We start from the raw sequence: 16,070 nt of genomic DNA on the forward strand, positions 1-16,070 counted from the left end.
GTAGTTGTAGAGAGCGATGAGGTCTCCCCTCAGCCTCCTTTTCTCCAGGCTAAACAGTCCCAGCTCCCTCAGCCGCTCCTCATAAGACTTCTGCTCCAGACCCTTCACCAGCTTCGTTGCCCTTCTCTGTACGCGCTCCAGTACCTCAATATCCCTCTTGTAGTGGGGGGCCCAAAACTGAACACAGCATTCGAGGTGCGGCCTCACCAGTGCCGAGTACAGGGGCACAATCACTTCCCTAGTCCTGCTGGCCACGCTATTTTTGATACAGGCCAGGATGCCATTGGCCTTCTTGGCCGCCTGGGCACACTGCTGGCTCATATTCAGGCGGCTGTCAACCAACACCCCCAGGTCCTTCTCTGCCAGGCAGCTTTCCAGCCACTCTTCCCCAAGCCTGTAGCGTTGCATGGGGTTGCTGTGGCCCAAGTGCAGGACCTTGCACTTGGCCTTGTTAAACCTCATACAATTCACCCCAGCCCATCGATCCAGCCTGTCCAGGTCCCTCTGCAGAGCCTGCCTACCCTCCAGCAGATCAACACTCCCACACAACTTGGTGTCGTCTGCAAACTTACTGAGGGTGCACTCGATCCCTTCGTCCAGATCATTGATAAAGATGTTAAACAGAACTGGCCCCAACACCGAGCCCTGGGGAACACCGCTTGTGACCGGCCGCCAACCGGAGTAAACTCCATTCACCACCACTCTCTGGGCCCGGCCGTCCAGCCAGTTCTTTACCCAGCGAAGAGTACACCCGTCCAAGCCATGAGCAGCCAGTTTCTCCAGGAGAATGCCGTGGGAAACCGTGTCAAAGGCTTTACTGAAGTCTAGATAGACAACATCCACAGACTTCCCCTCATCCACTAGGCGGGTCACCTTATCATAGAAGGAGATCAGGTTGGTCAAGCAGGACCTGCCTTTCCTGAACCCATGCTGGCTGGGCCTGATCCCCTGGTTATTCTCTACATGCCGTGTGATAGCACTCAGGATGATCTGCTCCATCAGCTTCCCCGGCACCGAGGTCAGGCTGACAGGCCTGTAGTTCCCCGGGTCCTCCTTCCGGCCCTTCTTGAAGATGGGTGTCACATTCGCTAATCTCCAGTCAGCAGGGACTTCCCCAGTTAGCCAGGACTGCTGGTAAATGATGGAAAGGGGCTTGGTGAGCACATCTGCCAGCTCCTTCAACACTCTCGGGTGGATCTCATCAGGCCCCATAGACTTGTGAGTGTCTAAGTGGTGCAGCAGGTCACTCACCATTTCCCCCTGGATAATGGGGGCTCCAGTCTGGTCCCCATCCCTATCTTCCAACTCCAGGGGCTGGGTACCCATAGAACATTCGGCCCTGCTAATAAAGACTGAGGCAAAGAAGGCATTAAGTACCTCAGCCTTTTCCTCATCCTTGGTCACTGTGTTTCCTCCCACATCTACTAGGGGCTGGAGATTCTCCTTAGCTCTCCTTTTGCTGCTAATGTATTTGAAGAAGTGTTTTTTGTTGTCTTTTATAGCAGCAGCCAGACTGAGCTCTAGCTCAGCTTTGGCCCTTCTAGTTTTCTCCCTGCACAGCCTCGCTACACCCCTGTAGTCCTCCTGAGTTGCCCGCCCCTTCTTCCAGAGGTCATAGACTCTCCTCTTTCTCCTCAGTTCGAGCCAGAGCTCTCTAGTCAGCCAGGCCGGTCTTCTTCCCCGCCGGCTCGTCTTTCGGCACCTGGGGACAGCCCGCTCTTGTGCCTTTAGGACTTCCTCCTTAAAGAATGTCCAGCCTTCCTGGACCCCTTTGCCCATAAGAGCTGCCTCCCAGGGGACTCTGTCGACCAGTCTCCTAAACAGGCTGAAGTCCGCCCTCCGGAAGTCTAAGGTGGCAGTTTTGCCGACCCCCCTCGCCGCTTCTCCACGTATCAAAAACTCTATCATTTCATGATCGCTCTGCCCAAGACAGCCTCCAACCATCACATCACTCACCAGTCCTTCTCTGTTGGTGAACAAGAGGTCCAGCGGGGCACCTTCCCTCGTTGGCTCACTCACCAGCTGCGTCAGGAAGTTATCTGCCACACGCTCCAGGAACCTCCTGGACTGTTTCCTCTCTGCTGTATTGTATTTCCAGCAGACATCTGGCAGGTTGAAGTCCCCCACCAGAACAAGGGCTAGCGATCGTGAGGCTTCTCCCAGCTGCTTATAGAATAGTTCATCTGTCTCCTCATCCTGGCTGGGGGGTCTGTAACAGACTCCCACCACAATATCTGCCCTGTTGGCCTTGCCCCTGATTCTGACCCACAGACACTCCACCCTATCATCACCATCATTGAGCTCTAAACTATCCAGACTCTCCCTGACGTATAGGGCTACCCCACCACCTCTCCTGCCTCGCCTATCCCTCCTGAAGAGTTTATAGCCATCCATCGCTGCACTCCAGTTGTGCGAGTCATCCCACCATGTTTCTGTGATGGCCACCATATCATAGTTTTCCTGACGTACAATGGCTTCCAACTCCTCCTGCTTGTTGCCCATGCTGCGTGCATTGGTGTAGAGGCACTTCAGCTGGGGTGTCGTCCGTGCCTCCTTCATAGAAGAACACCCCTTGCGTGCTTTGAGGCATTTCACTGGTGTTTCCCTCTTGGCTCCCGTTGCCTCAGTAACGTGTTATTGAGTGTTATTAGGTGTTATTTGAGCACCGTTTAGCTTGGGTCCAAATTAAAATTCTATCAGATTTTGGAAGTGTCTGGCTCAGAAATTTTATTTCAAACCCCTCTCCACTTGCTAATTTTATCACATAGTAGGAGCACACAGACACTGATCAAATTCTTACCTTGCTTGGCATAAGGTGGTCCACCATTACTTGCTTTCCTGACTTTATTGTTGCTCATGTTCCTAGTAGTCAAGTTCAGTGGCTTGGGGAAAATGCCTTTTTTCCACTTGGCAACATTTCCTTACTGAAACTGAAAATTAAAAAAAAAAAAATAAAAATTATAGTAACATATCACATGGGAATTTCTGAGTTGCAGCCTAAAATATGAAAGCCTGACAAAAATGGAATGCTTAACAAGAATAAAGGAAAGCAAGAGAGAGAGGCAAGAATAATAATGAGCATTATTAAAAAGAAGAAATGTAGAGTCCCTCTCTTTTCTCCTCACAGAACTGTAGTCACAACTATTGAGGACAATTAAAGGCTTCAGTTCAGATAAAAATCCCCAAACACTAAATGCTACACACACTCAGAGAGGATTAGAAATGATTGCTGCCTCAAGCACTTGCACTCTAAGAGGACAGGACAAAGGACAGAAGATGAAACAGGGGCACAGAGGGCTTCCTCTTGAAAGATGCTGTATTCTTTAGGTGCTGAATCAACAAAGCTCTTTAATATGTGCACTCTTTCTTTGAGGACGTAGTTCAACATAACTGTTTCAAGATAAGTACGTGCTTAAGTGTTTTGGTGGACCAGAGCCAGGTTGCTTGGCAGCTGGCAGGACTGGGCCCAGAAGACGCCTCGTCCATGGTTGTGTTGAGGATGGCCAAAGGAATAATTACAGCCCATTGATCTTACTGATGTGAGCCCTAGTATCTCTGCTATACTCTCTCTTGTCAGGGCCACTCATAGGCACAGGCAGAGTCTCAGGTCCACACAGGGCCACTCCTTTCAATAAACTTAAAAAATGGCCATGAAATATGGAACTACCTTATGAAATATGGAAAACCTCACCTTCCAGCAACTTCTGTGCTGTGCGTGTAGTAAAGCATAGAAAAATAGCCCGAATATATATAATTTCTCCAAGAGAAGTTTGAACACTTGGAAACACTAAATTGTTAGGTTCCACCATCCAATCTTACAAACATAATTGTGTGGGGCAACAGGAAAGATGGCAGAGAGCCAAGTTGCCCAGTGGGTGGCATAAATTAGCAAAGAAACATTTCAAAGAGACATAAATATAGAAAACATTCCACAGTTTTCTTACTTAACTCAAAACTGTCACAAATACTGTTGTATATTTGCATGTTTTTTTAGCTGCACCAGCTGAGCAGTTTGAAGAATTCAAGTTACATCCAGGGTGCTGAATATACCTGGATAAAACAGAACACACACTACTCAAGAGACAAAAGAGTCAGGGTACCTTTGGTGAGCAGAGATTTCCTAACAAAGACACAAACTGCACTGAATACAGTCTCCTGACAAAACCTGCACTGCAACGTGCTTGTCCCATCACTGGGGAGAACATGGGCGGGGGGATAGGGAGGGAAATCAGTTACTTGCAAATGAGTTCACTATCATAGAGAAAAGACTGAATTTTCATCTACAGAGGGTAGATGAAAATCAGCAACCATTAATGGCTGGGGATGCAACTTTCCATGCGAAGTCAGTGTCTCCTCAGGTTGGGCAGAAACAGTTTTCTTAAATAAATTCCAAGATTAGCGCAAAACAAAATGAGTTCTGGGTTGCTTGGCTGTATTGAACCAGATTTATTTTCTCCTCAGGTATTTGGCCCTTTGAAACCGTACCTTTCATAAGTCCTTAAGTACAATATATCTGCATGAAATAATTACTATGAACCCTTAATGAGACTTATAAAATGGTTTCTGCTATATCATAGCAAATAAAGGTTAGGTAGTCTACCTCTGTCTCACTCTGCCATACTGTTTGTTCTCTCTTGGGGTACCTGTAGCCACAGAGGTATTTCAGAAGAGAGGAACTATAAATAGTTGATTGGTGATAGGAGCTTTCAGAAGCTCTTAACTCGATCAGGCAGCAACACCTCTGAAAAGCTGGTCAGCAGCATTTTGCACTCTGGAAAGCACCTCTCTGTGTAGGAAAAGTTTCATATTTCAGCTTCTTTGGTGGCTACCTGATGAACTTAGTACCTGTCCTAGCTTAGCAGATTTCAGAAGTGGCACCAGCCACTTTCTCTATTGACAGGAGCTATTTAGAAAGAACTGTGTAAGGAGTTGAAGGACTTGCAGTGGTTCCTTATTACTGGGGAGAATTCCATGATTATATGACAGAAAGAAAAAAAATGGGCACAAACAAAGTAAACAGCTGATGGGAAACTTAAGTATCAAGAGGAAACAAAGTCTTAGCATTACATTCACCTGAATACTATTGCCCATGCAATTTCTAGACTTTATCTTTTTCTTTTCTGTCTTCTGAATAACAATGATGCCACAGACCAGTAATAACGGACTCAGAGGACTGAGATTCCTTCCTTTATAGTTGTTCCCTGGGACATTACAAGATCTGCATTGCTTCTAGTTTTTAAGAGTGACTTTGTATCACTATCAGTTTGTAAGAAGCGCACTTCTCTTTACCTCCCTGCACACTTCATGTTGGGACAAGAAAATAAAAGAACGAAAAGCATTGTGAGACCCACTAGCACTAAGAAATAGGAGGCGAAAGGAATGATATATATGTCCCTGAAGGAAAGAATGTCGTTAAAGATGAAAACCAGAGTAGGTTTCAAAACTACTCAAACATACAAGACTGCTTGCATTAAAAATGAGAAGGAGCATATCCCTAGATTTTCATACTTAGTTTTACTTTCTCTTTCAACTTTGGAAAAAGTTCTCTGCCAGTAGAAGTATACATTTCTAATAAAAAAATTACATTAACAATGTGCCTTTCACCCATGGCCCTCAAGTTGCTTTACAAGATGTAGTTCTCACAGTTGTTCGTATTCAGATGAATAGGGCAGTTTAATTAGGTCCATCTCACACTAGTAAAAAAGAGGAAGTGAAGCTGAACAACTCATATTCCAAACACTTGTGTTGAGACTTGACTTTGAACTCATTACTACACATGCATAAAGTGGTGCAGTTCAAATTCCTGGCACAAGCAGTTTAACCAGAAGTGGAAATGACAGTAAATACTGATTTGTGTAGAGACATCAGACTCAGGAAATCCAAATTCAGTTTGTTATTTTGCTGTAGGTGTTAAAGTATCTCAGGCAAGGTACTCTCTGGGCTTATGGCTGTCATAGGTCTGGTAGCATTATGAGCATGATTACATTAAACATTATTAATTCCTTAGGTACTTCTACAAATCTAGGACTCTAGGCTCAATTAAAGGGACTTTAACTGTAGGGACCCTCTAACAATCCTCACTGATGACATAGTGACAAAGAGGCTAACATGCAAGGTTCTTGACCCTTAGTCCTTCGCTATACATGAGGCAACCTTTCAATAATTACTTTCTCTAGACTTCTGACCTCCATTTAATCCCACATGTCAAAGGAACAATCAGTCTGGGATAATTTAGCTCACCAGGCTCAACTGTCACTGCTAACTCAACTGCCACAGCCCTCATGCTGCCATCCTTCTGTTGGTGTTATCTGTAGGCAGAGATAACAGTAGAGTTACAGTTAACAGTAGAGTTTCAAGATCACCACGCTCCAATTTTAGCCTTCTCTTCTGACTTGTTAGTACAGCTTCCTGTTCTGAAGAAATGCTCCTGCTCCACTGTGCATTACTTGGTCACTGAAGAGCGAGCAGCCAAGAAGTCTTAGATACATCTTTCTTTCTTGCAGGCAATACTACTCTGACCACTGAAGCTGTTTGAGCAGGGAAATGCCATGGTGAGGTCACAAAGGATAGTGCTCTCTTCCTCATTCATTATTTTAGCCAAGCAAGTTTAAGACGAACATGAGTCTCAAACATACCTCTCTGCCTAATCTTCAACAGTTTCCACAGACTTCAGAAAAAGCTTCAGAGGCTGTCCTAATTCACAAAGTACTGCAAAATAAAGAAAAAAAACCCACAACAACGCCCCCTCCCAAATGAAAGGAAATCAAAACTCCACAACACTTTTCTTCAATCACACTTTACTATTGATTTTTTTTTTTTTTTAATAACGTCTGCCAATAAAGAGGTCTAGGAAAAATATCCCAAGGAACACCACCAAAATTTAGATGAGAGTCATTTATGTTAGGACAAGTTTATTTACAAAAGTAAGAAACATAAAATCACTCACGTTTGTCCTGTTGAATCTGACTAGTAATTTTTCACAATCCTTATATAAGTACAGAAGAAGGTGAGAGACAAGATCTTAACATTGGTCCCATCCTCTAGCACAAGAGATTTGGATTTTTATTGCCACTAATAATTACACAAGCAGAGGAAGAGAAGGCTGAGTGAGAATTTCAGTGTACAAATATTCATATTCACAAGCCCAAAATCATATAGTCATCTATTACACAAGGCATTAGCTTACACTGTATTTCATTGCCTAAACAGCTAGAAATTGAGATCAGACTTCCTAAAGGATTAAAAGTATGCATTGAATTTGTCCATATTTAAAGTACCAGAAAGGCAGATAAAAGTTTGCAATGCCATAAGACTGTAAAGGGAAAAGAAAATCAGAGAAAGGTCATTGGAGGCCAGCAAGCAAGAGACTAAAGACAGCTTGCAGAACAAGAAGTTCATTTAAACACAGTAATTTGAAAACAGGCACAACAGGAGACGATCAATATTATCTTTTATTTGCTGAACCTTTTTGCTTTTACTACTGCCAATTCCACCCCTGCAGTTTAGACCTGGCAGCTAAATCTTTGTTGCTTTCCAGCAGCTTTCAGAAAACAGATAAGGAACCAAACTAGCAAAGAAATAGGCTAAAGTACCCTCACTTTCTCTCTCACTCTGTGTTCAAGCACAGTGAGTGAATCTTTCTTTACAACATCATCTAGAGGCTTGGGAACTCTTGACAGCAGAAATCTCACACTGACCTAGAAACGTCTGAGTCTATGACTACCATAAACTTCTTGTTAGTGGTTTCCTAAGTTATTATATGCTTTTCAGCAGTATTGTGTATATCTTGACAAAATAATGAGACTTAGTCAGTTCATGCTCAGGCCCCACAAAGGTGATACTGTCTTGATATGTGAGACTCCAGAGTGGTTTGGCTCCTGCAGAGAGAAAAAGGAGGAAAGACCTCTAGCTATTACCTAGATGGCATAATCATTCTACAGAGAAAGACCCATCATATTTTACAAGATAAATTATACACAAAAGATGGTTTAAAAAAAAAAAAGCATACCACCATTCTGTTGCTGTGCATTTGTTGACAGACTTATTTTTCATAGAAATAAATATCTACTGATCCCAAATGTTCTTAACCTATTTAGAAATATTTTCCTCACATCCTTTTTACAGGCAGCTGCAGCATTCTATGTGGACTACAAACCCAATCTTTTTAAGCTATTAGTGTCTGTGCTTGAATCCAGTTATTTCTGTACTTTGTTGACTCTGCTTTAGGGTCTTAAAAATAAATCAGCAATTCATTCTGTACATCTTTACACCTTAGAAAATAGTTGAAATGTTGTAATGAGGAGATAGAATCGGAGAACGTGTACTGTGTTATATGTACTGTGTGATCACTGACTTCAATGAGATTGCTACGCATTGTCCTCACTTTATACAAAATTAAACTTTGAGCTTGCATCTCACTGCTTATCATAGTGCAACGCTGCAAGGCAAAACCTTGCTTAGAGCTCTCGACACTTTATCTCTTATTTTGTTCCCCAGTGGTAAGTTACACTCTGTTACTAAAACTACTGAACTTTACAGTCCTCCCAAGGTAAAGTCCAAAATGAGATCCAGCTTTGATCCTCTTACCAGTGTTTCTTGATGGTGCCTCACAGTTGAAGTTCTCTAATTTCAAGAACTCTGGTCTCAGACTCTGGCTGATGAATGGGCATGAGCCCTGCTTGCTTCTTTTCCTTCAAGAATTTCCTCCTATACTGTTACAGTCCGATACCTTCCTTACCAGTAATGATATGCCTATGACTTTCTATTCAAATGCTACCCTTTCTTGTTGAGGTAGTTCTACCCAACCATCAAAATAAAGTTTACAGGCAGCTTTGCAGCTCCTGTGATCAAAGAGTCCTAGACTTTTATCCCTTTCCTTGGTTTCTCCAGCACAAAGAAAAAGAACAGTTTCTAGAGTGCCTTTGCAACCACTAACAATTTCACCATCCTCGAAAAGGAAGGCTTAGAATTCCTCATTCCCAAGCACAGTCCTCTGTGTACATTTATTCTGAAACACAACCTGTTTTCCAGCTTTACTACTTTTGCTAGGTATCTTTATACAGTCCATCCCTCTAACTTACTGATTATTTTGGTAAAACAGCAGGGTGGGACTCTCATTCTCTGACCTACAGATCTGATCAGTTATTTGTGTCAGAGGAGACCGGGAACTGGAGACGATCAGTCATTTCTCAAGAAGGGTTTAATTCATTAAGACAGAAAATTACTCTGGAACACAAAGCTCAAGCTGTTCTCTCAAACAGGGGAGGCTAGACAAGAAATATCTGGTATTTGGCACACTTAAAAAAAAAAAAATCTTAAAAAGGTCTCTGCCTGACCCAAAAGGCACAAATAGTACAACTTTTTAAATCAAAGCATGCAAAAATTTCTTCATATTCAAGGCGTCAAATCATGATCCCATTAATAGTAAAACTTCCAGAAGCTGTAATGAGAGAGTGAGCTTTGGGTTTTTTTGGCATTGATGGAATGGGCATGCAATCAACTTCAAAACAAGTTTAATTCAAAGACTAAATCTGAAAGCATATTGATACAAAAGGACCAATGCAAACACCTACTGAAGTCTGTAGGAGCCTTTCAATTGCATAATTTTTAAAGACCATGACTTGATGTGAATTCATTACAGGCTTTGGTCTTAACTTGGGACAAACTTTATGAAATGATGGAAGAATAACTTCATGTCATAGTTATAGACACATAAAATCTGAATGAGACTTAACATGGCCCAAATCTTCCTGTGTCAATATAATCATAATCCAAATAAAACTGATTATGATACTGGTATCAGTCTAGGGGAAAAATGACATAAGATTATACAAGTATAACCAAAGCATTAAAAAATTAATTTCATTACGCAATATTGAAATTTAAAAGGCTGATTTCACTTGATTCCTTGGAATTTAATAAGAGAAGACCCAAAACATTTCATATGTTTGTTATGATAGAAAGTGGAAGGTAAAACTTATTTCTTGCAGAATAAGTTTTCCTAAGCTTATACTCTAAAAGTCAACTGGGTAGATGTACATTGATCAGTTACTTCAGTGTTGAGAAGGAGTAAGTAAAGATAGCAATAATAGGCACCTATTGAACCATTTCACATTTTCCTGTGCTATAAATTTCTTAAGTAAATCAGCAGATTTTTGCTGCATTGTGATGGCTATAAATCTCAGAAAAGCATTTTGTGAATGGGTCAATGCATTAGCTCTGCAAGCTCAATTAGCTACGCTACCACCAGGCTGTGAAAATCTACAATAAAAATAAAACAGCTCTAGCCCATTAGATTAAAAGTGACTATAAATATTAAGTGTTGTTGTAAACGGATCCAACTTTTGGATTTGTCATCTAATTTTTGAAGCCTCATTTAAGATTTAATTCTTAAAGGACATTGGCATGTTTTCTTGCTACAGAGTACTAAAACCTCATGAGAAAGCTTTTAAAACATGAATTGAGGGAGAATCTATTAGTAATAAAATACTTTGTTCACACTGTATTTGCATCTTGGTTTATTTCATTTTTCATTGTGTTTCTCAAAAAGTTATTTGTTTTGAAAAACAAAGCAGTCAGACTTGGAAACTTACAGATATGATTTCAGTAACCAAATGTAGCACTTTAAATGGGATGCTTATAAAGCAAACTTAGACCCAAGTAAGTTTTAATAAGACAATTTTGATTAATAGATAACCTTTTTCAAACTCATGCTTCACATTTGAATACAAGGCATTACTGCAAAATAAGATGAAATAAAAGATGAAAAGAAAATTGTTTTCTTCCCCCACTCCCATGCCCCCAGTGATTCCACAGCCCTGGGACCTGTTGCCTTCATGGAAACCTCTTAGGGAAGCCGCGGTATTTCTTAATGAACCGGAACCAGCTTCTCAGTGTGGCTCTGGGTAGGCTCAAAGGAGGGGACCTCATTTCTACTCACAGAGACCCAATTTACCTGAATTCCCACTGCCACAATCCCAATTACAAAGTTGTGAACTTCCATCCCAGAAGTTTACTAAAAACCAGGAAAGCCAGCCTGTTACGTTTGCTGGATTTACTCATGAACATAAAGGTCAGCATACGTATATTTATCCATACGTAAATTGAAGACCTACCTGAAGAAATGGGTATACTTTGTGTGAAGTCCAACCCTGTTTAAAGGGCTAATTAAGGAAATCCTCGGTGTGTAGTACTAGTATTTACCTGTGGGCAGAGATGCAAGAAGACGCCCAGACAAATCTGAAAGCACTGCTTCATGATCCATGACAATGCAATGCAAGCCAGCTTCAGTCCAGCTGTGACAGCCTTGTTAGCAAAGAGGGACATTTTAACAAAGAGGGACATTTTAGCATGGACAATGACTCTTGCAACAATATATTTTCCAGACACTGACTAGCTCCCATCCAGCCAATTCACATGGGAGCTCTGTGCCTGCTTTGAAGTGCCCTTTGCCAGTTTCATGTACTAGTTAGTACTGCTTACCTGTTTGTCTAAATCCTTGTACTGTGCCCATCACGGAGGTGGCCAAACATATTCTCCTACTACGGACAGCTATTCTGTGGCACTTGCGGTTCCGATTCATTTATTTTGTACAAGCTGCGTAATAGGTAAACAGCTCTGTCTCAAAGCTTCAAAACTTGCATGTACATCCCTTTAAATCATGTTACTGAGGAGGAGCTGGTAAAGATTTTGTTTGCTGCTCTTCTCTGTTCTTCTCTCATGATTAATAGTGACAGCTGAAACAAGTGGCAGAAGGCTAAACAATCAAAGGGCATAGCAATAACAGTTCTTTTTCCCTGCAATTCACAAATTATTTCATTATCTTTCAACATTGCAATCAGGGTGCAAATCCAATACTATATCAGCTGCCTGGGTTACAGACATTCAGGTAGGCTTGATCTGATTGAGTAACACCCACTCTCCAAAAAACTTCTTCTAGTTCTAAGAGTAGACAGACCACTGGAAAATTTGATATTTTGTCTTCAAAGACCATGTCAATGTACCTGACTGCAAAGAAATAAATTTCTGTATAAGCACTGCAGTCTACTCAGTTTGAAAGATCTGAATGTTCATGTTTTGCATCCGTTAAAAAATGGAATGCATTTTTCTACCTACTTTATAAGCTGATTGTCAATGTACTTCAAAAAAGACAAGTGGAAAAATATATTTCATGATGTTTTTAAATCATCTTCTTATGGGCTTGCTGAGATTGACAGCTCTGCAGAAAAAGAAAGATTCTTCACTTGAAATTAAATAGAATAACTTGGAATATCTGAAATTGTCAGGAGGCTTTTTGAAAAGGTGTCCTTATGCACATAACTGCAAGTCCATCTGTTGTTTTAATTTGTCTCTCTAATAATTCCCTGGAGTTTCACTTGGTTTGAGTGTTAGAATAAATAGAAAGGAATTGAACCATGCATGCTTTAAACAAAATTTAACCAAAAATACAGTTCTGTGCATTAACTCTTGCCTGTGCCAGCCTCATTTCAAGTTTCACTGTTTTCATTAACATTTACTGAGCGCCTATTTAAAGTAAATGTATTCATTCCAACAGTTGCTCTGCCTTAAACCGAACTTTATACAGTTTAGAACTTCAAAATAATTGAAGTATGCAGCTTAGTTAAAACAGATAGCTGTATTAACCATATCATCTATTTGTAATTACCAATGTTCTTAAATAGTCATATTTTCACTCAACATGTATTTCAAGTTTCCAAATGGTTGGCAGCAAGAATGATATGTTACTAGTTCTGAAAAAAAAAAAAAAATTAAAAGCAATTTGTTTACCTGATTTCAAGTCATTCTTTTTATTTGGATAAACAAAGACTAACACACTGCATATTAACAATTTTTCTAGCACTGATGCATGATTCATCTTGCTGTGTACAAACTAGTGAAATGTGAAACTTGCTACATCCTTTTCAAAGTCTTAGAAAATGTTACTAACTCTGCCAGTGCTAGAAACACACAGGATCCAGGCCACTTCTGGACCGATTTAAGGGGAAGAATCCTGGTCTTCAATTACATTTAAATAGCAATTAAAAGGAGAGTATAAACTGATTATTTACATGACATAAACTGATTGTTTACATTATTCTGCAGCTAGGAAAAAAATAAAATCAGTGCTTCTAAACTACCTACAGCATAACAGTCTAAAGAGGCAGTCTACTAAATTCTCAACTTTTCCCTCAAGCCTAAATCATAGTGTTTGTGTAGATGCATTGGATGTTTCAGGCTGAAGCCAAATCCTGATCTTTCAAATTGATAGAAAGCATTAGAACCAATACGTCCAAGGCCATTATACATGCAAATAGTATCTTGCATTGAGTATCATCTCACTCTGTTAAAATTGACATTTGGAGTGAATATATTGGAATTGATCCCTAAAATTGTGTACTAAAATATAACTTGCCTTTTTCTTTTTTTTGTATTAAGGTCAATTGTTTCTGTAACTGACTAGAAAAATCCTACAGAATCCAATGAAGGAGACTTTGTTCTCACTCAAACATCATATGGGATTTACTAGCACTTACATCTCTGCCATTAAAATCTTAAAATGGCTAAAAAAGAATAAAATGTGGTGACTAGACACCCTTATTTATGTTTATTTTTAAGCCCGTTTTAAAACCCAGGCTAATTTCTGAGAAGTCGTTCTAGATTTTACCTGCCCACTTCCACAAGCAATGTTGCTGACTTGTATATGCTCTCCTTGCTTTTATCCGGTGTCCACATGAGTTAATGATGAATCTCCCATTACATTTAGATGAATTTGGATTGGCCCCCCAGAGGCCTCTGCACGTGCCTGTTCAGCTTCACCTGAACATGGACACCAGGGAAAGGGGGCATTCTTTGTGAAACTCAAAACACGTAACAGACTCTTAGGAGCTCCTGTACTGTGATTGTTTCCATGATCTACTTCAGAGTCAAACCTTCACCTGGTGTAAACTGGCACAATTCTGGCATAAACTGCAGATTGAAAGATTGGAGGACACAGAAAGGAGGAGAGAAAAAATAAGCCTCTGATTTGAGGTTCTATTAAATCTCCTCAGTCACCTAAACCACACAGAGATGGGGTGGTTATTAGTTTTATTCTATATACGGGGGAGGACAAAAATGTATTTACTGTACACTAAAAAGCACTTCCTCCTCCAGGTTCTCCTTTTCAGGTTCATGAGCTCATGAGCTCAGAAATTGCGTTCCTCTCACTTCTGTGGAGGCCATAGACAAACAGATTCTCCAGTCTTCACCTGTGCTTGCTAAAGGGCTCCCCCATCTGTCTCCCCCTCACAATACTCATGGCAGGCTACCAAGTCTACCGATAACCCTGTTCAGTAGGCAAAAGCCATGACCTACTACCTGAAACTGTTTTAACTAGCCCAGAACTTTTTAACGCAAAGGAGAGCGTGAGACGGCTCATTGGCACACGAGCAGTGCTGCTAATGTCTCACAGGACTAAGGCAAAGAAGGGTCACAGAAGCTGGACATGACCCCGTGGACAATGGCTTCTTTTAATTGTGCAGCTATTTGGAAAGGAAATCCTAGGGACCATCTTAGTATAAAATGCAAGCCAGGGAGAGATTATTATTTTTGCATTACCCATTTTTCCAAAACTCATCCAGCAATGCATACAGTCACGTCTGATTTTTGACTCCTTTCTACTGAAGCCTTCCTTATTCAATGCCATTATGACTAAAACACATCATTTCATATTGTTTTTACAGTACGTTGACAACCTAAGCACCTCACTCTCCAAAGACATCACTCATAACTGCATTAGTTTTTCCATCCAGTATCACCATATTCCACTGACTGCTTAAATCAGCAGCTTATAAATGGATAATGTCTCTCTCCCAACCTCCATGAGGTAAAACTGTTATAAAAAAATGTGAACAGTGAAGTATGTCAAAACAGCAGGCAGTCCAGCATGGCATGCTTACTCCAGCGGAGATGCCAGAGTGAAGTCAAGCTAGATTTCTGCTTTGAAAGGCACAGACACTCTAGCCTCTGCCAAGTGACACCAAAAACTGCATACTGATGTTCAAAGACAAGATTTCTTCCCTTCCTCCCCTACCAGCCCTTGGTCACCTGTGGACCTGGTCCATTTGCAGCTATCAGAGGAAAAAGGCTTTTAAATGATACCTGAAGTAACATACTATACATCACTGGCTGCATAAACACATACAGAAGAATTAACATTCAGCTGGCCAAGAGAGATAATAATGATTCCCGAAGGCAAAAGGACACTAATTGGGACTGTCACTAACGTAGCTGCTTTAGATTGCCAGAGAAAATAAAACAGGCTTCAATTCCCATGTCCCAGTTTAGGGACATGGTGTAGTGGTGGTCTTGGTAGTGTTAGGTTTACGGTTGGACTCGATGATCTTATAGGTCTTTTCCAACCTATGTGATTCTGTGATTCTGTAATTCTTCCTGAGGCTAACATAGATATGGGAAAGACAACATGGAAAGCTGAAATAGTGAGGGGGGGAAAAAAAAGAATCATGCTTCTTCCATCATAAGGATCCACTCAACAGTAACCTGTAAGAAGTTTCATTGAACTAGATCACCTCCTTAATAAACCACAGGTTGCTCCTTGCTAGGGAGAAATAATCAGGGAGTGCAGGAGGGGAAGGTTGAATTTAAGTTCTACATTTACCCTGCTTCCTTTTGAAGCTGCATGCTTATTTGGTGCCTTTTATGGGCTGCTGTGACTAATGCTACAGTCAAGTATGCAAAGTTCTTCAAAGACCTAAAACCAGCATGGATTCTGCTAAAAACATATACATCTCTCCGTCTCTGGTAGGATCTTTGGGAGTATGCTACATTCTGCACATCCCTAAGGCAAATGAACACTCAGATTTTAACAGCAGCAACATATTAATTTTAAAAATCACTGAAGTGTCCCTGGCTGGAGGGAGCCCAGCCTAATCATTAACACTAATTGCCTCAGGGAGGGCTGAAGACTCTAGTTCCCAAATATTTCTCTATTAAGTCTTTTAAAAAATATAAGCCCTAACCAACAGCAAAACAAATCTCTAAGTCACTCGAATATTCTCCCAGAGATGCAAAAT

This window comes from Mycteria americana, chromosome 2 (assembly GCF_035582795.1).
Source record: "Mycteria americana isolate JAX WOST 10 ecotype Jacksonville Zoo and Gardens chromosome 2, USCA_MyAme_1.0, whole genome shotgun sequence".
NCBI lineage: Eukaryota > Metazoa > Chordata > Aves > Ciconiiformes > Ciconiidae > Mycteria > Mycteria americana.